Source organism: Manacus vitellinus, unplaced genomic scaffold, assembly GCF_001715985.3.
Source record: "Manacus vitellinus isolate BGI_N305 unplaced genomic scaffold, ASM171598v3 scaffold_1_pilon, whole genome shotgun sequence".
Taxonomy (NCBI): Eukaryota; Metazoa; Chordata; class Aves; order Passeriformes; family Pipridae; genus Manacus; species Manacus vitellinus.
In genome coordinates this window covers 11,615,306-11,642,351 of record NW_021939396.1, presented here as the reverse complement: position 1 = coordinate 11,642,351, position 27,046 = coordinate 11,615,306, and positions in this window count along the sequence as shown.

Sequence of the window (27,046 nt, the reverse complement as noted above, 5' to 3'; positions counted from 1 at the left end):
GTCCCAGCTGAATCCTCAGTTGTGTCCACATACAGAGCTTATGTATGTGCACATGTTTTAAATGTAGTAAGACTGACTTTTTTTTTGCAGCACTTTTCTGAAGCTGGAGCATAATGTAGCCATGAAATAAATGTGGTACAACTGTGATGAAGGTGAACTACAGTTCAAGAAACATGGCTAGGGCAGGAAGCAGAGGTTTCTGCAAGTGACATTCACTGATTTTCATTGCTTTCAGGCTCGAATAACCTCACATTTAATGAGATACTTTGCCTTCTCAGAGTGGTTTCTGTCCCCCTGGTCCCCTGAGCCAGCTGATATTCCCTCTCCTTTCTTTAGATATGCCCATGGAGATGGTCTTGTGATTACCCTCAAGTCTTTAGAATGAGCTGCAAAATATTAATTTAAATTTTCAATTAATTGATTGACTAATCATTGACCATTATGAACTTCAAGTTACTGAGCTGTACTCATGCCTTGGGCGTCATTTTGGTGGACAAGATTCACAAGAGTGGTTCAGCAAAACGGTCTCCACGATGAAGAACTCAATGCTCACAGGTCCATTCCTCTCAAGCAAAGCAGTAAAAAAGTTCTATGTGTAAATCAGACAGATTAAATAGAAAATAAGTTCAAGTTTTGTTCATTGAGTACCTGAGGAGCAAGGGTATGGCTAGTCAGCACTGTCAGATTGGCCCATTGCTCCTCCTCCCAAGTTCAACAGTCATCAGTTACAGAGCTTGTGTTAGGTATCTGCTGCAAGATCCCAAAGAAATGAAGGGCTTTTGGCCACATGTGTGAATTTTCCCACAGAAAAGTTTCACATAATTGATAGTCTGCCTCTTATCTGCCTTCAAATAACAGAGAATCACAGAGAAAAATCCTGTATACAACAGATTCACAGTCTTGACATTGCTTTATTAAGTCAGACCTCTAATAACTGATGCTTAGCCAATGAATCAATGCAGTTGCCTGCACAAGGTATTGGATGAACTCAAGTAAAAATTGAGCATGTAAAAACCAGGGTTTTTTATCAATCATTAAAAAATCTAATATTACTAAGTAGCTCATTTATAATGAACAATTTGATTAGATCCACATCTGGGTTTTCTGGTTTTTTTCAGGATAAGAAAGACAGCTGGCTTGTCTTGAAAGGGTGTTTTAATGCAGAGTTCTGTATTAATATTATGTTTCTTTTAGGTGTTGTATGTTAATACTTCAAACACGGATTTCTGGCAGTATGAGCATGGCCTAGTTTTTTAATGCAAAAGATCACGTTTCCAAGTATTTTTTAAAAGCCTGCATTACCAGAGTTTCTGTTGGAAAAAAAGAAAGGAGGAGGGAATTAAATAAACAAAAACACCTGGCAACCTCCACCGTTGGTGTAGAAAAGGCAAGTCATGCAAAAGCATTTAAACTGAGAGGTTTTTTCCAAATTTAATCAGTAGAATTGCAACAAATATCAACAGCAAGGTTCCTGATAAAAAGCCAGAACAAGCAAGGCTCTAATGCCTAGAGATTGGAGGAAACAAAACAAGGAGTAAATAAACTGGTCTTCACTCTTCACATCATTTAAAGATATTTGAAGTGTCTACTTTAAACATAATACAAAGTTATAGAATAGAAACATAAATATCTTTTTGTTTACCAGGTTTGGTCTGAGAAAACAATTGTGTGCTTGGAGTAAATAAGCCACTGGGAAAATGTATGGAACAAGCCATCACTAGAGAAGTAAATCATAAATAGCTTACAAAAGGAAAATAAAACAAAGATAATGAGAGTCAGAAGAATTTACAAAGTTATGATGGGATGGTAGTCTTAGAATCTGGGAAAGTCTGGGACGATTTGCCCAGTGACTTACCAGGTATATGTCTCCTCAGTGCTTATGGCCAAAAATTGTGAAGTATTGTTGCGTTTTGAGGAAGAATGTGCATATAAGCCAGTTTTTGAAGGGCAATCACAAAGTCTGGTAGATGAATGAATCCAGGTGCTGCAACAACACATATCAAAGTACAAGACAACAGTTCAAGGAGTTCAGATGTGAAGTCCAGAGGAGCCAGAAGCTTCAGGTGTCAACCACAATGCAGGAAGAGCATGGTGGGCACAGGAGAAAACACTGCAGGGTTTGTCTTGTGAACGCTGCCAGGAGAGAAGTCTGAGCTCGGTGGCAAACAGCAGGGGTCAAATATTTATTCAGGCAGTCTTAAGCAGTTCAAATAGATTTCTGATAGAAAGGCATGAATAAACCACCATTTGGCTCAGTGCCATGATTTTCATTTTGTTGAAGGTTTGAGCTGAATAACTCCTCCAAAGTAGGCTGCTGGTTTTAGACAGTGTTTGCTTGTATTTAAGGTACTTAGTTGAAAGGGTATTGAAATGGTATGGGAAAATATGCCAGAGATGGACTGGACCCACAAGTTTTGATTTGGTATCCAGCTTTAGAGTGTTCAAAACCAGACAACGGCCTTCCATAGAAAAAGAGAGTGCTGTTTCTATCTGCTGTCTCTCATAAACACAGGATCTGCAAAGTGTGGGAACACCAACAATTCAGTTGATGCATCACTCAAGAACACAACCATCACTTACTGGTGACATTTTCTTTTTTTTAATCTGAGTTTGGAATATGAAAATATAATCTATTTGTCTGTTGACACATTCTCAAGAGTCACCAGAGCTTTGTATGGACTCCTGCTCTACAGCAACACAAATTTTGCCATTGTTTTCACTAGGTCAGAATTTTATGCTGTAAAACCAGAAATCAGGAATAGTAAGTGTTGCTAGCTAGGAGCACACGAAAATAATTGCCTTGATTTTGTCTCTGTGCAAATGTGACCCATGCTGACAGAGTAACCAGATTATTTATTTCCAGAAATATCCAGAAAAATCACAGAAATAGCTGACAACCTTCCCTAAAGTAGTGACCATAGGTTTAAATATCTTTAAAACCTCAAGTTTGAAATTAACACCAGTTTACAACGTCCTTCACTCAATAGATTTTTTTATTGTTTTACTTTTGCACTTTTACGTAAACCCCACAGAATTTCCTGGAACTACTGACCTACAACCTTGAGGTGAAAATCCTGTTTCTTCTGGTTCATGCCTAAAAAAAAATGTGCAGAGTTTGAGTGTGTAATGTTTGAAAGCAATTGTATTTGCTATGGGCAACTGCAAGAAACACTTTTTGAGCTAGGCTGCCGTCGTATCTTCTTGTATCTACTGAGCCAGTTTCTGATCTTCACGAGTCCTAACTTTTAGCACACAAATACAGAAGAGTGTTTTGTCTTTTTAAAGGACAGAAAGAGTTAAGAGAGGGAAAGTCTTCCACAGAATAAGTAGGACCATAACAAGCTCTGACCTGCAGTGGCAATACGTATACTGTCATTCTATCTTCATTTTGTTGAAGGACTTCCATTAAGGCTATGAGGTGTTAGCTTTGCTAGGAATCTTGCAATAACTAAATAAAATAAACAAAATGAAGATTCTTGGGCTTTATTTCTGTTGAAGCATGTTTTCAATGTATTATTTGGTTTCTAAACCATATCCAAAGAGACAAAATGCCAGAACAATAAAACATTCCTCCTTGTTTGCAGAACAATTCGCCTCTCGTGGCAAAACATTGGATGCAGTTGAAGCCTATTCTCAACATGTATCAGAGATCTGTGAAGAAGAAAATACTCAAAATAGAAACATGTCTGAGCAGAAAAACACTATCAAGACTGGGAAAGCTGGTAAGAAGGAGAAACCAAAATGTCTGTCCTGATCTTACTTCTCCTCAAGTCAGTAGGAAGACTTATGAACTTCACAGAAGTGAATTTATATGTTCAAAAATATTACTCAAGGCAGAGGAATTATGAAAGTCCTCTAAATGCGGTGAAAATAAAAGTAACTGGAAAGAAAACCTCCCTGTGTCGTACTATGCTTTTTTCCATTCCTCAGTTTCATCTGGCTGACATTTAATACTGTTTATTAGCAGAGACCCTTTGCTGTAGCTCTCACAGTTTTCCGTTGTGAGCAGGCATAGTGCAGAGCACCCATATTTGTCATTGGACCATACCTGTAGAAATTCAATTAAAAATATGACCTTTGAACAGCATCAGCAACAGAAATGCACTGACATCCCACAGAAAGCCATACAAGACTTTGGCTGCAGAGTAGTGTCCCAGGCACAGCAATATGTTAGACCACAAAAGCTCCAGCATGACCCTACCTGCAACATCAGCTGCAACCCAGGAGAGACTGATTTAAACAAATAAGGCTCATGTCTTATGCCAAGCAAAGGCTGTCCTGCACATCTTAAGTCGAAGATCATAGTAAATAACATCTGCAGAAAGTCAGGAATAAGCACTGAAAAAATGAAAGAGTCAGACCACATGTCCAGCTGGGTAAGTACTCCAGCTCCAACAGTGACTATTAGTAGTTCTTTGGAATAAAGGATATACACACTGTAGTTTAAACAATTCAGCTTCCAGTGGTTTCCTTTGTGTTTCAGTGTACTGAGCCCTGGGGTGACCTATACACAGATACCCTTTACTACATTGTAGAGGTGAAAGCCCTGGGAGATTCCCAAACCTTTTGCAGTTGGTTCGGGTGGGTTTTTTTTTTGGTTGGTATTTCTCGGGGGTTTTTGTGGTTTTGTTTCATGGGTGTGGTTTTGTGTGTGTGTGTGTGTGTGTGTTGTTGTTGGTTTGGTTGGTTGGTTTTTTAGTTTCTTTTTTTTGTTGTTTTTTTCCCCCCCTAAGAAATAGAAACATGGAGGGAAGGAACAATAAAGCTAAATTACTTGAGACGTGGGTAGAAAGTTTACTGTTAGAAGCATGACTGGAACTCAGGAAATGGCTAATCATTCCAGTCTTCCTTGAGAAACTGTAGAAAACTGGAACACTGACGGCAGCAGGAGTCTAGACAAATGGTAAAAGGTTCAATGAAAATTTCTCTAACATCCTTATGTGTGGTTTGCTTTTTTTTTCCTCTGTAGATTTTTAACTTATTTTGGAAGAACAGGATATTCTCCTGTGTATTATAATACTTTTTTGTTTGGTTGGTTGATCTGTAGGTCTTAAAAAGATACTGAGTTTATCTTCACACTTGGTGCTGAAGACCCCCAAAGTTTTCATGTAAATAAAGACTGTATGATCTGAGGTTTGTTTCTAAAGACCATCCAGTGTCTAAGCCAATGGGACAAGACTGCATGAAGGATCTCACAGGAGCTGGTCAGGTCTAGACACAACATTTTTAATGTAATATTGTCAGCATGTATTGTTCTGTCGAAGTAAAATATTTTATTAAGATTACTGAATTACAAGGATGTTTCTGTTTAGAAGAAGGCTTCTAAACTAAATGCAGAAGAAAGTCCAGATCTAATTTTTTTAATAATATTTTCAATCAAAAGTCAGTTGTATCAACATAATTCCCTCCACAGAACAACCCAGATACTTAGTTCTCCTTCCAATCTAGAAAAAGTTTTATCTCTGAAAGCTATAGCGTGATTGTCCTTGGATGCTTACTCCCTGACCTGCTGTCAAATGCAAAATCAAACACCTGTGGCTGATACATAAGGCTATGTGTGTGCCACTGTCGATCCATCTGCAATATATTACATCCTAATTTATTACTATGACTGTTTTTCAAAGGGGATTCATTAGTCAGACAGAGTCCATTGCGCTGTTAAGAAACTGTTTTTCTTCCCACCATTCTAATTTTCCCTTCTTCTCCGGTTTCTGTTTCCTTTCATGCTATGGCAGGGATATTAAGTGCTTGTGATACAATATTTGATCCAAAACCAGCCATTCTGTTCTGGGCAATTAATGTGGGTGTTGAGCAATACCTGACCCAAATTTTGTGGGTTGGATAAACCGTAAGAAGTGGTTAATTATTTTCTACAGACCATATCTGTTTAATGAGGGGTGGAATTTCTCATTTATACAGAAAAAATCCATGAGTTCTGGCATTGTCCTAAAAGAAACAAAGGAATAACTCTCTTAAAGCAACAAGAATTTTCACATAGCTGTCTGTGGCTTAGATCATAAATTGGTGTAGGAGGCCATATGATGGCTCTGGTAAGAGTTGCTAATACAGATTACTGTGTTCTAGGGATAAAATCAGGGAAAGATATACCTTGAAGATACAGTTCCTGATCCAAGTTTTCCTTTGTGAATGCTTTCATCCCCTTTTGAGACAACAAGTAAAAAATCAGCTACATTTTTCCATGATGGCCGTTTTTAGCTTTGTGGTTTTATTGTCCCATGCAATATATAAAAAGCTTCATTAAAAAAGTAACGAGAATTACATTTACTTCTACTAAATTTCTCCTCTGTTCAAAGTAAAGCCATCTCACCTGGTCCACCCTATCTGCAGATACAAAATAGCAGATGTGCTTCTATCTGGGCTGGAATTGCTGAAAATTTCCTTCCTGAATAATATCTGAATAATAACACATGTTTAGTATGCCCTGTTATAGCACAGTATATGGAGCACTTCTGCTTTTCTCTAGGGAAACCCACAAACGCTGCCTCTTCAAACCACAGATTGACAGTTCATGGAGAAATCCAACGGCTACATCGTGAAGTCGAGAGTCCTTAGAGCCTGTTGTGACACGATTTTTGAAATACTTTCCTTCATCTTTCCTTCTGCCACCCTGGACACTGCTACACCTAATAAAATTTTCTGCCATTAAAACTACAACAAAAAAGCTCACAGTGCTGACCCCCAAGCTTTTACTTGAGGTTGTGATGATGAACACTTTTTGACATCTGGTAAGAGGTTGCAGCTCCTGTCTGAAGAAGTCTCTCTGAAGTTAAAGGTTGATGATGTCAAATACAAGGATGTCTGGTTTATTGTAAGACTGTTTGGTTTAGATCAAGCTCTTTGGTGTAAATGAAGCTGCCTCATCTGGGAAAGGAAATGACTTAAAAGTGATGTAGCAATTCTGAAAGGGAGTCAGACAGTGGGAGACACATATAGCTGGCATGTCTTGTACTGCATTTAACTGGGCTTGCTATTAACTCATCAGACGGTGAAAAGAAAAACAGCATTTCATAACAGCTTTTATTACGCTGTTTTCTAGAGATGAGGAAATAAAATGGGTGTGGAGAAAGCAATGATGCAAACAGAGGAATTTTCACTTTATCATTATAGCCATCACTTTCTCCAAAGCAGAGCTTCCCTGACTCAGACATGCATTAGGGAAACCAGGACAAACATCAGTGAGCTGTGAGCCCCCACCCTGCTCATGACAAAGTGAACGTCTCCCTCCTGCCTCTGTCTGGGAGGAGGCTTATTTCCAAAGAAAATGGCCCAGCATCTAATGGATGACTGATTCCTCCAGACACGAAAGTTTTTGAGTTCCTTGCCTTAAGAAAGGCACTCCCTAAATGGCTCCTCCTTACACTCCTCCTGCAGCCAGGTGTGTGCCTCCATGTAATTACAGGACAATGCTCCATCAGGGAGACCTGTGGATGAACCTTCAGATAACCAGTGCAATTTGCTGGCTGATGTGTGGCTTGAATGCAGCCTCCATTGATTGAGTGTGCTGGGCAGCCCCTGAGAGGCAGTGCTGCAGGGTGTTTCTCATACCTACTGGAAGGTAACATACTTCCCTTCTGTTGCTGAGCCCCAGGGCATCCTGCTGCCCCACATGGCCTCACCTGCTTGGCCCAGATCCACACTGCCTCCAGCACTTCTGACTAAATTTTTTGAGGAGTCTTGAACCATATGAGATGTACCTGAGGCTAACGTACAGTTTAAGGAAGGTCTCTTGTCTTCATCTTCAAAATTTATGGTATGTCTTGATAACCCCTCAATATAAAGATTGAAGTCATCTAAGGTTTCCAGACAAACACCTTTTCTGGGATAACTGTACTCCAGTAGACAACTTTTTGAGCCTGGTTCAATGGCCTCAATATAAGCACCAGGCACCATTTTAGTAAATTCATGGTTTTTTCCCACAGGTTTTTGTTGCTGCAGCCTTTTGCAAATATCTGCTTTCTGCGGATATCTGCCTTGATATCCAAAGTACCTTGGATGACACTAGGTATGTTTAGCCAATGAAATTCCTCCATTCTGGATTCAAAACTGTCTAAGCAAATACCTGTTTGGAAGTAAAAATGTTTTGGAATAATTCCTCCACTTCCATGGAAGCCCAAGGCACCACAGACATTCAAGTACAGTAACTTATGGGTGACCACAGGCAGTTTGGGAGAGAAAGAAGTAATCAAGGAAACTAGAGACTATACAATGAAATGGATATTTTTTCTGCTTCACTTCCAGCCACGGCTTAGTTCAGCAACTGCCCAGCAATCATACCCCCCTATGAGCTGCAGTTACTGGTATTTTTGTGTGATTAGAGTGCCAAGCCATCTAGCAGCCACTGAAGTCCCATTGTGCTGTGTGCTCAAAGATGATATGGTGATGGATAGCCTCTGCCTTAGCTCTGTTTACAATCTGTAGTGGGACAGAGATGAACCAAGGGATGAAGACTTATAAGCAGAAATATTTAGGTACCTCAGTTCCATTGAAATCAATAGAGAAACTTGTTTCAGTACTTTACTAACTTGGATCTCCTGTTTTTTTATTATAGATCTCACTCTTAGCCATGAACTGTAGATGTATGGCAGGCATTCAAATTTTAACTGCATTTAACCAATCTGGACCAGCTGCATGATGTAGCTGAATATATCTTGGAATAAGAGCCAAAGATATTGATGTCCATTCATCATAACTTACTGACTGTTGGACAGTAAAGATGTTGTCTCCTTAGTGCCGGCGTGTCCATGTCAGAATTCAATGCAACGTAGAAAAGCAGCAAGGATGTGAATGGCCAAAAAAAAAAAAAAAGGGTGGGAAACCTAAGTGCTAACAGATATCCTACTGTAATTAGAAATAAGTGATACCTTCTTTCTCAAGTGAAGGAACTACCACATGGGACGTTTGTCATAAGGCATCTGAAGATCCTCCCCATATTTTCTGGACATTTGGTAATAACAAATCAAGCACTAAGTATTGTAGGTAATTTCTTTGCAAGCTATTTGGCAGCTTTCTCATCCTTGCTGCACACTGACAGTGCCACCCACCAGCAGTGTCAACTCACTAGCTGCAGCACATGTGAGTAGTTCCATGTTCCAGCTTGTGTAACAGGTTGTGGTTTATCACTGTGAACATAGCTACCCACAGGCAGAAAATTAATTGTGTTCTCTATGAATTCTATGTGCTCTGAGGAGCAGTTATATGTCACATGGGCCTCTCTGGCAGAAGAGCCCACACCAAGTATTCTCTGAAGGCTGCAAAAAACCCATAAACTCCTGCTGCAGGAAATCCCATACTCCTTTGGCTTGAATGCTTAGCAGCTATTCAGGGTTTTTCTGTGTCATGTTTCTGTTGGGAGGAGGAGCTGATAGAGTCATGCAGAGTCTTTGTGCAACCTGATTTATTTGCCAGAAGTGTGTGCCAGGTCTCCTTGTTCCACAAAATAAATAAAAACCAAAAGCAAGCAGGAGGTGGTTTCCTTGCTGAGAAATCCAAATGTGCCAGAAGCTTTTTGCCTGATTTTTTCCAAATTCAGTATTTTGCATCTCTGGCTTTTTTCTGGCCTTCTCTCCCACAGCTCTCTGCTCCCAGAGTCACAGCTGGTCCAACAGAAATCCTTTCATCCCATGTAACTTAGCTGCTCTCAGCCACTGCTGTAGTGATCGGTGCCTTTGGCAACGACTTCAACTGTCTCAGTTCCTCAAGGAACATTTTTTGTTCCATTAAATCCCAGAGCTTTTCCAGAAGATACACTTTTGTCGCTACAAGAGTGATTGCAGGGTAGTCTTATGGTATATGTTAGGAAGGAATCAAGTTAGATCATTGCAACAGTTCCTTTAGCTCCGGTAATACATGAATATATCACTTAGGCTGATAGTTTGATGGGAGCTTTAAAATCTTCTAGACAACCACTGAAATCAAGGAAGTAAATTCAGTTTCCAGGAGACTAGATCAAGCTTCAGTTTTGTCTTTTCTTTAACTAAAACATTCTCCTTCCGCATTATGAACCCAGGTCAGTCTGGGCTATGCTGTAAGTATTCAGAATCATCACTGGCCACAGAGGCCGTACTAGGATGCTTAAGAATATGACTGGTTGCATGACTTCCATAAGTAATTTTTCTCTCTCTCAGTGCTCCTTACCCTTCACTATTTCTTTCACTTGTGTGTCTGATGTTGCAGTATGTGCACACAATCCGACAAAAATTCTGATTGAAAGACGTCTTCTGAGATCCAGCCTTTGACTGACTGGCTCTGTTAAGAGTATGGCCAACTCAGTCAGCTTCATCAGGGCCCTCTTCAGCTTTTAAGACCTGTAAGGAAGGATACAGGGTCTTATAGGAAAGCTATGGTTGAGCCATCCTCTGGATCCCTTTCCTTCAGATAAGTGGTCCCCTTTCCCAGCAACTCAACTGTTTTATTGTATTTCCCAAAAATTGTTCCAGTTCCTCAGCACAGTGCTCACCCTCTGACAGCTGGACCTGTGTAGTAGGTGAGATTGCATCAGCACACTATGGGGAGTTCATGTCTCCTTGGGTCAGCAGTCTAAACCAATGCTCAGTGTAGTTCTCTACCATTGCACTCACGCACATTTGGTAAAGGGGTGGTTGAATCTGCCTCTCCTGCCTATGCAAATTCAGAAGCCTGAATTTAAAAACTTCCCTGTTTCCCAGTAACATCCCGTTTGAGGAAATCAAAAGAGACCCCAACCGGCCTGCTGAGTCCTCAGCCATTAACATGGGTGTCCCCGTTTCACCTGGGACAGAGTTCATTTTTTTGTAGTCACTGGTTCAGTGCTGTGCTTTAGATTCAGTGCGAGGATAATGCTGATAACACACTGATGTTTTGGTTGTTGCTAAGCAGTGCTTACCTTGAGTCAAGGACTTTTCAGTGTCTCATGCTCTGCCTTTGAGGAAGCACAAGAAAATGGGAGGGAGCATGGCCAGGACAGCTGACCCAAACTAGCTAAAGGGATATTCCACAGAATATCACACCCAGTATATAAACTGAAGAGAGTTGGCCAAGAGGGGCTGATCTCTGCTGGGGAACAGTAGTGAGCAATTGTATTGGTCATCACTTGGTAATCTTATTTTTTATTGCCTTCTTTCTCTCTCCTTTCCATTACAATATTATTATTGTTAATGTTATTATTATTATTATATTTTAATTATTAAACTGTTCTTACATCAACTCACAAGTTTTTACTTTTTTTTGATTCTCCTCCTCATCCCACCTGGGTGAGGCAGAGGGAAGTGAGTGCTCTGTAGTATTTAGTTGCTGGGATTAAACCACAACAGCAGAGAACATCATCCTTCTCAAATGGACAGGCAGAAGACCGCCATGCTCATGGTTTAATAAGGCCAAGTGCTGGGTCCTGCACTTGGGTTACAACAACCCCATGCAGCGCTACAGGCTGGGGAGGAGTGACTCAAAAGCTCTTTGGCAGAAAGTGTCTTGAGGGTGCTGGTTGACAGCTGGCTCAACATGAGCCAGTAGTGTGCCCAGGTGGCCAAGAAGGCCAATGACATCTTGGCCTGTATAAGAATAGAGTAGCCAACTGGACTAAGGAAATGATCATCCCTCTGTACTCAGCATTGGTGAGCCTGCACCTTGAGTACTGCATTCAGTTCTGGGCCCCTCACTTTAAAAAGGACATTGGGGGGCTGGAGCATGTCCAGAGAAGGGTTAAAAGGCTCGTGAAGGATCTAGAAGGGTCTTATGAGGAATGGCTGAGAGAACTGGATTTGCTTAGTCTTGAGAAGAGGAGGCTCAGAGGGAACCTCATCACTCTCTACAACTACCTGACAGTAGGTTGTCATGAGGTGGAGGCTGGTCTCTTCTACTGTGTCAGCAGTGAGAGGATCAGAGGAAATAGCCTTGAGACAGGGCAGATGAAGATCAGATATTAGAAAAAAAGTTTTCACTGCTAGGGTGGTCAGGCATTGGAATAGGCTGCCCAGGGAGGTCGCAGAGTCACCATCCCTGGAGGTGTACAAGAGGCATCTGGATCTGGCACTGGGTGATATGGTTTAGTGGTTTAGGGGTTATAGTGGTAGTGCTGGTTGGTAGTTGCACTTGATGATCTTGAAGGTCTCTTCCAAACCTGACAATTCTATGATTCTATGTCCTGCCCTGGGCAGCCTGCACTGAGCCACCCCCCAGGCAGCTGGATAGCAGCAGTAGCAGCCTGACAGAGCCAGTGAAACACTTTAAAGCCAGACACATATGTTATTAACATGAGCTGCAGAGCCCTACCAATAACTCTGAATTTGAGCCACAACACCATAAATGCAGAACATAGAGTAGTAACGAGCCAGATGGCTCCTCTTCAGGAGGCCATGTCCCGAGGCATGTTAAGGTGAACCTCTGGGCTTGTCTAGTATGTGGGAAAGAGCCACTTTTTGGAGGTTTCTTTGTGTCTGGTGCAGGTTGGATGTGCGGCTGCAGCCTGGCAGCCTTATTCTTCTCTAGAACAGCTGGTAAGTTGTACTCCTATTGTTCTGTCCAAGCTGAGGGTGCTTCCTCACATGGGGGTGACCTTTTTGGGTTATATGATGCAGAATCAGGGACAGAAGTACAGTCTGTGCCAATGGAATGTGGAAGTCAGAGGAATGTGTGTGATTTGCAAGTCTCAGGTGGAAGATATGATCAGGTGGGGACAATTCCTCCATCCCAGGAAAATTTGTGAGATTTTTGACAATTTTTCTCATACTGTGACATAATGCAAAAAATTCTGACTACTTCTTTGTTGCAAAGGGACAACAAAATAGAAGTTTGTGACAATCTCCATGGTTTATTTAAATGCCTTTGGAATATGTAGTTTCAAATTTTATCTGACTGTTATTTGCCTAATTATGTTCCATTTTAAGTTTTGCAAATATCATTTGAAGCTAAAAATTGGGGTTACAATTTGGCTGTGGAAATGAAAATCAAGGGGTTTTTAAAATAAATAAAAGAATTAAAGTAATTAAACCATTTTAATGGCCTCCTCCCCAAAATGTTTTAAACTGACAATTTGTTGATTTTTAGTAAAAAAATACTTCATATAAAAAGTTCCAAACAGACTGGATACCCTTTTATTTAACCTTAGTCCCTTCAGGACCTCCCCCATGATACAGAAATTATTGTGCCTATTTTCCTGCAAAAGTTAAAGCACTCGTGGAGGTCCTTTGGAAAACAGAAATGAGGTATCTACTATTTGTGAGTTGGAAAATAAAACTGATAACAAACAATAGAAAATTGTCTCTTAGAAAACACAAATGCTGTAAAAAGAGCTATGCCTCTTAAGGACAAAAAATATTTCCTGTTTCAAAATTAGAGGAACTCAAATAAAATGCAAGCAAAATATAAATATTTAAAACACTTTCTGCTTGTCTTAATTAATTTTTTTTTAAAATCAAAAGCTAGCCAAAGTGTTTTCGAGATACAACACAAAAAAACACCCCAACAGTCCAAGATTTAGTGAAAGCAGAAAACCTCATTTTTTTCAGCATCTTGTCTGATTAATGGCCTACTTAATAAATCTCTTCTCAAGTTTAGTTAGATAGAAAATTTATCTAACAGAGAACTACACACGTATAGATTCAGGAGGCTTAACACCACTTCTGGCCATCTTATGTGTTCTTGGGACTCAGGGTCCAGCATGTAGTGAAAACTCATCCCTGCTTCAGTGTGACAGATCCTACTGCTACCACAGAAAACAGTCAATTCATTTCAGGTGCTGGGGCAAAGCTAGAAAAATTCTGAATACTCACAATCAGGGCAAGACCTTTGAAAGAGTTCAGCTACCTGGAGCTCTTACTGGGGGAATCTGGCCATAATTACGAACAAACAACAAAACATGCAGGGTAAGCCCAGATTCTCAGAAATTTATTGAGCTTCCTAAATGCAAGTGCACTGACAGGCAGCTGCCAGTGAGTGAGCAAAGCTCTGCTACTGTAAGGGTGTGCTTGCTCCTGGCTGTGCTGGAGGACCACAGTGCTGGCCGCCAGCCTGTCTACTCCTGTCTCGTGATCACCAGGCAAAGTGTGAGCCTGCAAGGGAGTCTCCCTGTCTCAGCCGATGAACCACCTGAAGAGAGCCCGGGTATTTCAGTCACTTGTGATCATTTCTCCATTCCCAGGGAAATTGTTTTGGAAAACTCAGTCACGATCCTAAAAGTTGAGGTATGCTGAAAATCCTGGCCAGAGGGAGGAAGAAACCCTATGTTTCTATCCACTGCTTGTTTTGAAAGGACTCGGTCCAAAACACAAAGAAAACCAAAGAGTGATTCCCATTGACTTAGCAGGCTTTGAGTGAAACCCAAAGTGCTTAGTATTAAACTCCTCAGGAGCATGTGCCAGTGAAGCTGGTGAAGAGTTCTCAGGCAACACGCTCCTTTTTCCACAGCTATCCCATGTCCGAATGCCTGTTTGCTTCTTCAGCCCTCCTGCACTTCCTATGCATCCTGCATGGCTGTGGATGGCTCAGGCATGTGAGAGTCAGACCCACTCCTTTCTGGGTCCTTGCTGATAGATTTGTTCCTTTCTTGCTCCAGTTTCCCCACTGGGAGATTCCCACACTGAGGGTTAAACACTCCTCTGAGGACCCTTCTTGAGAGACACAATACTGTTTTTTGGCAGGACGCTTCTCTGCTGGTCTTTTCCAGACCCATCCTCTCCCCATAGCAACTCTGGGTAACAGCTGAGATGCATTACACTCATTTTCCATTCTTCTGGCACTTGATTATAAATGTAGCTGCCAGCAGGTAAATTTAAGATGAATAAAAGGGAGGCCTTCACACAGCTGGTAGCCAGCCTGCATAGTTTGCTACCACAGGAGGCCACAGAATTGAAGAAATAAAGTCTGAAATGGGTTGAAATTGGAGTTGCTTGTGGGAACCTTATCCCACTTTTCACGTGGGTTTGGTGGGCAAAGGAAGAGATCCAAGGACTTCAGTTCTCACTCTGCATAGGACTAAACTGTGGTGTTGTTACATGTTTCCTAATACGAATTTTGTTCAAAATGATTTTTAGCTTCAAAGAGTGGATTTGTGCAAACTACCTCTACCATGTGGGAGGGGCTTAATCTGCCTTAAGCCTTCGAAAGGGGCATAATTTTGAATACCAGTAGCTGGTGGCAGCACTCTTTATAATGTATGCTCCTTGTTGCTGTTTAAGGAGTGCTTGGGAATCCGAAAAGACTGTATTCTTCCTCATCTTGGTGATCTAAAAGTGCTGGTCCATGACTTTATGATGCTTCAGTCAAAGTCCCTTCTGGACTTTCCAAGTTCCTGCTCTGAGGAAAGGAACTCTGATGCCAATGAAAACATTCATTTGATCCTTCTTGCCATTTCAAAGTTTCATGAAGATGTTTTTTCTTCCTATTCATTTAAGTCCCTCAACAAAGGGATATGATCATTTGAGCAGAGTGGTTTCCTGCCAGCAGAGAAAGCAACATGGGCATTAAACATTCAGCCTAAAACAGATGTCTATGTGGGGAAACCCTCCCTTTCAGATCCTCCTTGTAGCAGTGGTATCTTCTTGCTGTCTGAGCAAAACCACGAAAGGGAGGTATGATCATTTTTACATAAATTTTCCTTAGAAAACTCTTTTACTTCCCAGGTACCTCTTTATGCCTGACACTATTAATAATTTTCAGAATTTCAGAAAGCTCTTAAAAATCAACCAGAAGTGTGAAGAAACTTTCCCTGGGTATGTTTTACTGCCTTCTCAGAAATGGCTGACCTTGCACTTACTGCAAGTGACAATTTGGTATAAGGTTTCTTTCCTCAGCATGAAATACAATAGGAGCTCCTCCCACTTCCACAGAATTACATGTACCAGCACTTTACAGACCAGCAGTCCTCAAAGACCTAGATCCCCTCACCCACCACATGTTTTCTGCCTCATTCCTCCCATTTCCACCCCGTTCTGCTCAATGAGACACCTGCATCTGCTCAGGCAGCCTTGCTGTGAGAAATGGTGATGCCATATGTAAGAATATTATCATACCACCACTTACCCATATGCATAGGTATATATGACTATATACCTATTTCTGTATGACTTATCTTTTTTCCTCTGTCTCTCTCTTTCTGTATGTTTCTACTGTATCACATAATGCTTGAAAAGAACCAGAACTCTCTGCAACACTGCCACCAATTTTTTAATAAAAAATAAATTTTCTCCCGAAATGTTGCTTGACAACAATCTTGGATCTTTCCTGTCATAGGCTGTCATGACAAACCCATTGTTTTCACAGAAAGCTGTTTCCTTCCTGGTGCTACAGACCAGTTCTAGTCAGCATTTGCTACTAGTTGTAACAGAGAGATGCAAAATACAATTACTAACTCCCTCCAGAGGAGCAAACAACTCTAACTTGGACAATGACAGAATGCTGGAAGCTAGATCTGCTTTCAGGGTCTCCCTCTGTTACAGTCTCAGACCTAAGAGAGATTCTTTGACAGGGTAGCAAGCCTGTGGGTGGGAAGTAGGCCGAATATCTGTGCAATTCAGTGACCCCCTCTCATCTCTGCATCACAGTGACCTTGCAAGCACAGCGTGGCAGAGGCTTTCTTTTCAACCTCTCCATGCTCATGAGGTCAGGCCCAAAATCGTTGCACATACTGCAGATTGTTAGGTCCTGTACTTTAAATTATGACTTTCACCATTATCCTCCTTCAGTTCCTGGCGAGGTGGCCTGACTGGGAAATTAGGAATTCACTCAGGGTGACTTTGACTCTAACAATGCTTGTGTTTCACTGGCCATGTGAGGACCCTAAAATGACTGGGTTTACATAGGTATTTCAGTAAGGTATTTACAGTTAGGAGGAGGAACATGGGGCTTGGACACTGTAGTATTTCCCTACCTGTCAACATGGTTATGAAGTTAAATATATTAGAGGACTCAAAACATTCAGCTGTCTCTTTGTTAGGGGTCTTACAAGTAATTTTATATATGATCTGTACATACCATAACAGAAGAAAGCTAATCAGTATATACTTAAATTATATTATTTTATTACTTATGTAAACTACAATGGCTGATCCTCCCCCTTAATACCTATCCCTATATCTAAGTTTTAAAAGGAGTTACTTTTTTATAGCTAAAAAAGAGGTTATGAAATTCTGCAGAGAAACAGCTATTCAGTAGAAGATTCTGTCACGTTAATGACCTACATTTTGAAATTAGTAATGATTTTGCAGAGTTGAGTAGCCCACTAGGGACATTTCTAAAAAGGTTATCTCATATGAAAATGGGGTGTGTCACATTTGGAGAAGTTTTCTCACAAAAAATTTTAGTTAGAGATAGATTTTTCCTTTGAGACAGAGCTGGAGTTTGAGAGAGATTATTTATCTAGGCTACAATTTTCATATTTTCAGATCCAGGATGTATACATTACTACAAATCAAGAAAAGATCAGGACACACACTTTTATTCTGGTTCCTATTTTCTGCTTTATATAGTGATTGCTTTACCATATCTGGGCAATCAGGGGACAAAACCCCACAGAACTCCAGCAGAAAGATAGAGATGTGATCGTATCCTGAACAGTAAGCTAGAAGACTTAACCTGAGAAGAGTTTGCTAAAATATCCTCAGCCATCAGCAATTTCACTGAGAGATGCAGTTTTGGGGTTCCTGGAATTATTCATGAATTCAGCAAGAGAACATGGGGGGGGGGAAAGTGTAGTGTTTTGTAATAGTATCTTCTTAGTGAAATGCTGCAACTTTTAGCTCTTTTATGGAGATCCTGGAATACTCAAAGAAAAGCTTTAGTGTTCAAATACATACATTATATCTCAAAAAAACCCTGGCCAACAAGGAAGAGCACTAACTTCCTTGCAAGGAGCCTGTTCAAATTCATAGAATGGGTTGAAAAGGACCTTAAAGAGCATTCATTTCCACACCCCCTGCCGTGGTCAGAGTCACCTTCCACTAGACTAGGTTGTTGAGAGCTCCAGCCAGGCCTTGAACACCTCCAAGGTTGTTACAGCTAAAGACATTTAATGCTTGTGGTGGTAAATGTCTGATCCCAGGTTCACTCAGAACTTCTCATTTTTCATGTCCTTTCCCATAATAATGTATTATATACCAGAAGGCATGAAGTGTAGGAAACAATAAATTTCTATTGTTGACACAATTGTCTTCCACAAATTAAACCAGACATTTGCTGACAAGCCTGCCACAAACAATATTCAGCAACTGTGACTCTTATTATTAAGGTTAGGAATATGTCTAGCTAACATCAATTGTACCCACTAAGATGAGAAAGCCTGTCTAGCTAACATCAATTGATTTTATTAAGATGAAGAAGCCTGTCTAGCTAACATTTCCTCAGGCAATCAACCAGGAAATGTGCTCTTTCAATAAAGTTTTTGTAAATGCCTCTGGACTGCTGAGTATCTATTTATGAGTGAAAGCATCAGGACATTGCCTCTCTAATGAATGTTACTTGGACAAATTACTTGTTTAAGTGATGCTACTTCCAAGTTCGCAGTATCATCAGTGATCCTCCAAGCTTACGGCAGTAAGAGAAATAATAAGAGAAGCATTGATAACTTTTGCCATGTAAGTGTGAAATATATGTCTGATACTGGACTGGTTACCCCCTATCTTTTATATCAACAAGCAAGTCAGGGTCCATTTGCCTTGGAAAGACTGGCCAGAACTCTCACTCAAGCCTATGTATTCTCTCAGCTAGCTGATGCACATGGTTCCACTGACAGCTCTCTGGGGGAGGTGGCAGGAGGTGCTTTTACTCTGTCCTTTGGCATCTTTTTGTTCACGGTGGGATGTGTGCAGTGACACTGGCCAATACTACGTGCCTTTCTTCCTCTCTTAACCCCTATATGCCTGTTATCAGGGCAGAGTGTTTTCCTTCATTTCTTGAAGAAAATGAAGTTATTATGAAGTTATTGGTTTTTCTCCTTGTTCCCTTTCATGAAAAATAACATCATGTTAGTCTTCTGGAATCTGTATCCAGCATCATTAAATAATAGCAATAAAAGTTTCAGGAGTATCCTCCGGTCATCTCAGAAACCAGTGGCTGTAGTTGTTATACCCAGCTATATCAGAATTCTGCTATAGCAGAATTTCTTTTTTGTGTATAAGAAATTCTAATTTTCTGCTCAGGAAAAAAAATCTGGTGTTGTACAGAATATGGTGTTATCTTTTCTTGTTTCAGTTTTTATACCTTCTTCTTTTTACTGAAATTCTCTTTGATGAGGATAGTCTGTGGTTCAGCTTTTTCCTCCAGCTGACTTGTCTTGGAACAGTGTTATACATTTTTTTCCCCTCAATTCTCATCTATTTCAAAATGGTCTTCAAAGGAAGATTAATAAAGAAATTGTGAATTCCAGATATTGCACTATCTTTTTGTGTTTGTTCTCAGCCCCCAAAATGTCCCTGCAGGTCTCCTTTACTTTTGGGTGAAAACCAGTAATGGCATGCCCAAGACACGTGTACCTCCAAGCACATCTCTCAGGCTGGCCTGTACAATGGACTGTACAAGCTGAAGTACCTGGGATATGTGGAAACAGAGGTCAAACAGTGAATCCTTCCACAAGTCTTTCAACTGTGATAGAGACACAATACACTTAACCCCCACAGCAGGTTTCAGAGACTCTGTAGTATCCCCTCCATTACATGTGTAAGTCCTGTTCTCTTGGTACTATACCTACAAGTCTGCACTTTGCAAGTGGTGTTTTTGGCAAAGTGTCTGGCTGAGGGAAGTACCAGGAACATCTGAAATAATATATATTTATATAAAGAAAAAGTAAGCAGGAAAAGCAGAAAACTTAGGAATAGAATAACAGCAGGAAACACAAGGTTTAGGGACTGTTGACAGTTCTCATTACTGGCTATGGCCTGTTAAAACCAGAGAAGCCCAGACCAGACTTCTATCCTAAAAATGAACCAGAAAGAAAATGGCACAAGTGAACCCACCATCCTTCCATGGATCAGGCATTCCCACGCTATACTTCTCAGGAGAAAAACTAGTGAAGAATCCTTGTGGTCTGTATCACTCAGAACTTTCCCTTTCTCCAGTCCTCTCTGATCCCTTGGAGCTGGGACCCTATTTAAGTCCTTCAGCTGGTATTCCTGCTCTTTGGCTGGTTCCCAGCTTCTGTGTGCTGTTGTCACATAACACGCCAGCTGCTTCCCCAAGTCCTTTTGGGGACCATATGTGGTTGTATTTAGCAGGGAGGGTATGGAATGCCAGTCAGGCTTGCAGAGACCCCAGTGGGAACCAGTCTCAGCTCATTATGCATAGGAAAACTAAGCAACTAGAAGGCTGCTTCAAGGACACTGGGCTGGGGTTCAGAAAGAAACAAGGTCAGGAGTGAAAAAGGAGGAGAGGGAGCAATAAATATATTTTCCTGGTGCTGATGTCAGGCTCACCAACCTATTCTTGTCACACCACTCCCTTTTTTCCATGCAGGCACAATATTAGCTGTCTTCCCTGGTATTTCCCTGGTATTCCAAAATTAACATCTGCATGGCAGAGACCACTTTAGTCAGCTCTCATAGTACCCTGGGGTGATTGCTATTTGAGCTTTTGCTTTAAAATATTTATCTCTAGAAAATGCTGCCTAATGTTGTCTTCAGCTATTAATAGTCTGGAAAATTTGTCATTTTTCTACTCATCTTGTGCTTTCTAGGTACAGCACAGATATTTGTTGAACTTGTCTTGTATACAGCAGTATTGATAAGCTTACCATCTTTGTGTAGTACTAGGCTTATGTCATCTTATGAATAAATTTAGTATTCTTATTGTGTTAATCCTACCAGCCATAGTTTTCTCTGTAATATCTTAAGCTATGTGTAGGAGTGTATCTTCAAATGTATAAATTATATTTTCCCTTTCACTTGCTGTATATTGCTTTATAACACTGATGTGAATTTCCCACCAGATTTTAATTGATCCCCCCCTTTATCTTGATTGTGGAACTGTACCACTTTGGCCATTCACAAAGGCTTTCCATCAAAAAATTTCAGTTCATTTTTGACTGGCTACATTTTCCTTCCCCATCCACTCCTCTCTCAAGCTTCATTTCTTTGGTCTTTATAAATCTATCTGTTATATATTGAGACTACTTTTTTTTCTGCCTGGACTGATTATACTCTCTTTGGTAAACATTGGTCCTGCAGCAACCATCAACTTCTTGATCCATGGTATGTCTTTATCCATTATCATGAGAACTAGTTGTGAGATAGTCCCTGCATTTTGGATGTTTATTACAAATAATTAACAAAAAAATATTAATTGAACAAGTAAACCACTTTCTGTGACTTTGTTTATTTACTTTAGAAGACATTATGACCTACAAGGGAATAAGTTTACTTCTGGGTGTATGAACTGAGAAGCCAGAATTGATCCATCTGATCAGTTATTCACAAATGAATTTTAAAGGTGCCATTCAGATCACAGCTGTCTCTTACAGAGGCCCTTTCCTGCAATGATTTTGCTGAGCTCTTGGTACTGAAGCACTTATAAATTGGGCTTCTAGCCCAGACCTACATGTATTGGAGATGCAGACAGCAGCAAGTGACCTTACTGTGAGCCAAAGAGCTGCTGCAAGGGCTGATGAATATTTAATGCAGAAACACAACTGAAATGTTTTTACAGCAACAAGCACAGCTACTGGTTGGGAATTCCCCCTTTGCCCAAGTGTGGTATTTTATTTCCTACCATGTTTGTAGCTTTAAGATGCTTTTGCCATTAGGCCTTCTGCTTTTAAGATTACAGTAGCAATGATAGATAGATGCAGTTTCAGGCCTGCAAAAAGACTGCTAAGCCTGCTTCAGGGGCTAATGCAGATAAATGGCATCCTTTCTAGGCAGACTTTATGGTCCAAAACCAGACACACAGGACATTCCCAGGTCACTTACATTTTATTGCTTCAGTTGAGATAATTCACATGATCTGTCTCTTTTATTCATCCTCCCATCCTAGAAACCACCTGTGTTCTTCATCTTCTGTTTCAAAGGCATTTACAATACAGCTAGTAGTAAGGTTTATTGAGAGAGAAGCCAGATAAGGGACAGATGTACATTTAATTGAAAAGAAAAAAGGCTGCCTGTTTGTTAGTAATAAATCAATGAATAACACAGCCACAAGCACATAACTCTGGTCCACCTACTCAGTGGTTGTAATAATAACTGATCATTTCTGTAACCCTCCTGATTGTTCCATCTTCATGCTAAATAAGATCCTCAAGTTGTTTCACAAACAGAGAAGTGTGAGATACACAATATTTAATTGCCCAATCCCAAGGAGGCAGTACAGTCCACGATAAACCTGCACAGCACTTAGGGAGTAGGCTTCATCCAGCACATAATATAGTTGGCTGTCACTATGAAACAGTTAAAACTTGTTCTCTTGCCCTGACTTGTGAGAGTCTCTGTAGAGGCAGGTCTGTCAGCGTTGCTGCCTCTAGCAACTCAGGCTGTTAGTGTTGGATGGCTCCAGGGGATGCTGTTGGGCTGGATACCTGTGAGATGTCTTGGGACTTGCCAAAAAACAGCTGAGAAGGATATGCTCTTGAGAGTGAGGGTGGGGGTGGCAAAGGTAAAATTTAGGGAATATTAAATATGAGAGGTAGGTTTTTCAGGAGACAGAAGCCTGGAAGAGGAAAAGCATACTGTAAGAGGAGGGGATGTAAGATTGAAGTATTGGGTATGGGAGGAGATGGGGAATACAGTGGATCTCCTGTGATGGAAGGCAAGTAGGAGCTATAAGGTATGAGAAGCATATGAGTGTCAACCTATGTCAGATTATCTACTCCCCACACATCTGAACTAAACTGCATGTGGTCTGACCACAGTGGCTGCAACATCAACCCAGCGGCTGCTGAGACAAAGTTGCTGCCTGAGCCCGGACTGGACATGAAGGTTTGATGCCTCCCACTATTAGCAAAACAGTCAACTTCTATTCATCTGTAGTAAGTGCTTTAATTCCTCACAGCCCCCAGTGTCCTGCCTGTACCATCTTTTCAGGCATGCTTATGAAACAAGGGTTACAGGGCTGGAGAAACACATCTATACAGCATAGGCCAGGAAAGGGGAGTATGGGAACTAAATGGTCAAGGAAGACTTCTGGTTTGTTTTTCTGGTTTTGTTTTTTTGTTTGTTTGTTTTGTTGGGGGAGGTTGGGGTTTTTTTGTTTGGTTGGTTTGGTTTGGGTTTTTTTGTTTGTTTCTTTTTTCATTTGTTTTTTTGTTTGTTTTTGGTTTTGTTTTTGTTTGGTTGGTTTTGGTTTTTTTGGCAGCAAATCAGTATATTCATCCTAATAACTTGGAGAGAATCCAAGTGCCCTTCTCAGACATTCTGGTATGACCATGGGCAAACAATCTAGCATTTGTGGTCCAAGTTCAGTGAAGAACATGAGCCAGAATTGTTATTAAGCATATAGCAGTGGGAAAAACATAAAATATTATACATGTACTTCAAGATATGTCCAGAAAATTATTTTTAAGAGAAACTGTTATAACTATTTTCCATGAATGCAGAACATCTAGGCAACAAGCTATTTGAACTTTTCGTGACTGGAAACAGCCTTCAGTTCAAGGCCCAAACTGTCATTTATTCTTTTCAGCTTAAAGCCAAAGTGTCCAACTCAGAAAAGCTTTTGCAGCATATCTTGATTGTGCTTTTCGCAGGTTGACAGAAAGGAGGCTCCTTGATCACTGAAAAGCTCCTGTTCTGTAGGGAAATGTTGCCCTTCCAAACTGAAGTAGGTTGCTATGAAATTCCAAAAGCTAAAGCCTTTGAGGACCTCAGACTAGAGAGAGTGATGAGCAAAGAGCACAGAGAAAGCTGGCAGAAATCAATTGCATGGTGAGTTGAAATTAGATATTTTTGTTTAATGTAAAAAAACCCAAAAAACCCTCCACAATGAAAACAAACAAAACCCCCTTAACAAAATAAGGAAAAAAAACTACAAAAAAGCCCTCCAAACCAAAAATAATTAAAAAACCCCTCAACCTAACAAAAAAACTCCACAAAATATTTTTTCCCAAAAAACCATTTTGATGAAATGATCTCTGTCAAAGCCCAGTAAGCTGCCTGTTCCAACGACCCCCAAAGCAAGCTTTTCCTTGAGTGCATATATTTCTGCTTCCTGATAATGACTTGGCCAGCAGTGAAATGTGCTAGCTACTAGCTCACTAATGCTTTGTCTGGGGACAAAAGAGGCATCCCCATTGCTGGTAAAGTGGCACCTGTTTTGTATGAATAGGCAGAGGCCCTTAGCCAGCTTATACCAGTATAACTAAGGCATTGCAAACCCTTATCCCTAACTTTACCCAGTGAAGAGGCTTTAAACAGATAGAAGAGTAATTCCAATTTAATTTATTCTTATAAATTCAGATAAGTAAAATCTACAAGACAAAGGTTTCTCTTTATATCTTCATTTGTTTCTATACTAGTTAGGGATTTTTTTGGTTATTTTTTATTTAACTATTTTGGCTGAAAAAATTGTTCCTTCCCCAACTCCAGTTGCTTCACTTTTTAGAAAAGTGTGAAAAAAAAAAGATGTACAAAAGTCTTGCCATCTCTGTTCATAACCTGCTTTTATCTTGCTTAAGTTTTGTCTTTGAGTCCAGGCCCTGTATTATACAGTCTTACAGAAACTAGTACAGTATATCAGACATGGATTTCAAATCTCATGATAATATATATGTTAGATTAAAATAATGGGATTCATGGCTTACACTCACTGAGTCACTGTTTTTCACCGCAGAGATTGTGATTGTTTCGCCTCTGCTGTTCTGTCTGGGCACTTGAAGCTTCACATAACCATGCTTTGAAGTGCTTCTTCCAAGTTCACAATTTACTGTTTGAAATGTCTGATGTAATGCTACCTAATCCTTTCCAGGGCTTCAGGGAAGACAAGCTTTCAATCTGGTGAAAAATATATTTCTGCGAGGTTATTAGAATAAAATGAAATAGAAACCACTTGTGGAGTGATCGTCACAAGGCTGCTTGATAAGGATTTCTTTTTGAATGAAGCAGAGGCCAGTTCCTGCCCTGCTAAAAGCTATAGCAGGTTTGCTGTCAGCCTCCATAAGCTCCAGATCAAACTACAGCTTCCATTCAGGACAATTTTTTATTTGTTTTTAATAAGGTTGATGTTCAGGAAGAGGTCAAATGTAAAACATAGGACCTGTTTTATAGGATACTTGAATCCCCCTTTTTTTAGGTGGGCATGTAGATTAGAAACCATACGTGGAAGACCTGAATAATCTTACACGTGGTAGCAATCACCACTCTGCATTATGCACTCTCTTCCTAATATCATATGTGAGCAGATGGGGTCTTTCCTCCAAGGGTGCTCTTTATTCATGTTCTTGAATTGAAGTTATCACTGTGATCTTAAACCATTTTTATTAGAGAGTCTGTTTTCAATCATGAGAGAAGGGGGATTTGCAATGAAGAAAAAACACTGGTGGGTAAAATGAACCACCAAGAGACAAAAATAAACAAAGAAGAATTTCCTCAATGCCCTATTTCATCTTCCTTTTTCCTTTTTATTAAGTAAAACATATTAAATAATTTAACATAATATTGTTTTTATAAGCACTGTCATTAAAGTAGCTGCTTGTTTCGAACTGAAGGACACAGTTTATTGTCTTTCACTCTTTTTTTTTCTTTTGCATGTATTCAATTCATAATCAGAAAGGAAATAAGAGGAGAAAATTTAGTCTCAGGACTCCAACTGTCCTAACAAGTTAAGGCAAGGGGGTGTTTTGCTGCTTCATTTTCTTGGTCCTCCTGTACATGACTCCAAAACAGTACCAGTAAATCTAAGAGGAAATTTCATCATAATTTTAAGTGTCTCATCTTTGAAAAATAAAGGTTGATGAAATTATCAAACAATAGTGATGGTAATAATATTCTCTGACAGTGGTAGTTCATGGAGAATGCAGCTGAGAGATGAATATGAAAAATGCACATCTCAGGTTTTGCCTACATTAGGGGAAGTGTCTGAATCTTGATTACAAGCTCTGTGTAAATTCAGTGGTATACTAGGAGATATTTTGCCATTGCAGCCACCTTCTCTGTTCTTCTGCCCACCATTATCAGGCAGGAGGACAGGAAGGGTGTCTACCTTCACCCAGCCCAAAGCTGGGAGTACAAATATATGCTCAAAGGCTGATTATGTCAATGCGCCCAACTGTGGTGGCCCACTGGCCATGTTGTTGGCTCAGCTGCAGCAGTGAAATCTGCCCAGAAGGATTCATTAGGAGTAGCTAAGCAGAGCTGGAAGTTTAGATTAGACTGCACCAACGCAAACTGGCTGAGCCCAGATTAGGTTTCAGGTGTTGACATGCAGACACAGCAGATGAAATACCAACAGCGGAGGTGGCTGAGGTATCCATCTGCACCCCTGAGTGCCTCTTGGCTGTGGCAAGAATGGGCAAATCACAGACAGAAGTAAATACCTGTAGTTCACTGAACTAGGAAGTCAAATTGAGTTTGCCAGTGGGCTGGGTCAGCACACCAAGCTCACATCTTTTAGGAGCAACTTTATGTATACTTCAGTCTTGCAGACTGCAGTGGCGGGAGAGAGGTGGGGAAGCTACCACAGCTGGGGGTGAGAGTTGTTGCTGCAGGCTGGGTTGTATCCTACTGAGCTTGTAAGTCAATATCCTTAACCACTTTCTTTAGGATAAATGTACCGTGAACCCAGAAGATGTATTTTTAGCAAGCTGAGTTACGGCGCAGGCAGAATGTAAACACAGCCATTTTTCCAACCTCACCCCACACCAGCTTGATCCCTAAGCTTAAATTCTTACAATCTTGACAGATCTTACAACTGGATGCAAATATATTCGATTGAGTTCTAGTGAAATGTTGGGGGCCAGCTGGAGTGGACAAAACTAATATAATCTTTTAAAAAACAGTCTAAACCACATCACATCCTTTCCAGGGAAAGCACACAAACATGGTATCAGAAATGATTAAAAAAAATGCTGAAAAACTCTTTGCTAGCATTCTGGGAACCACAGAGGGGGTGAGCTCCCAAGAGATTTGGGTATTTGGGTGGC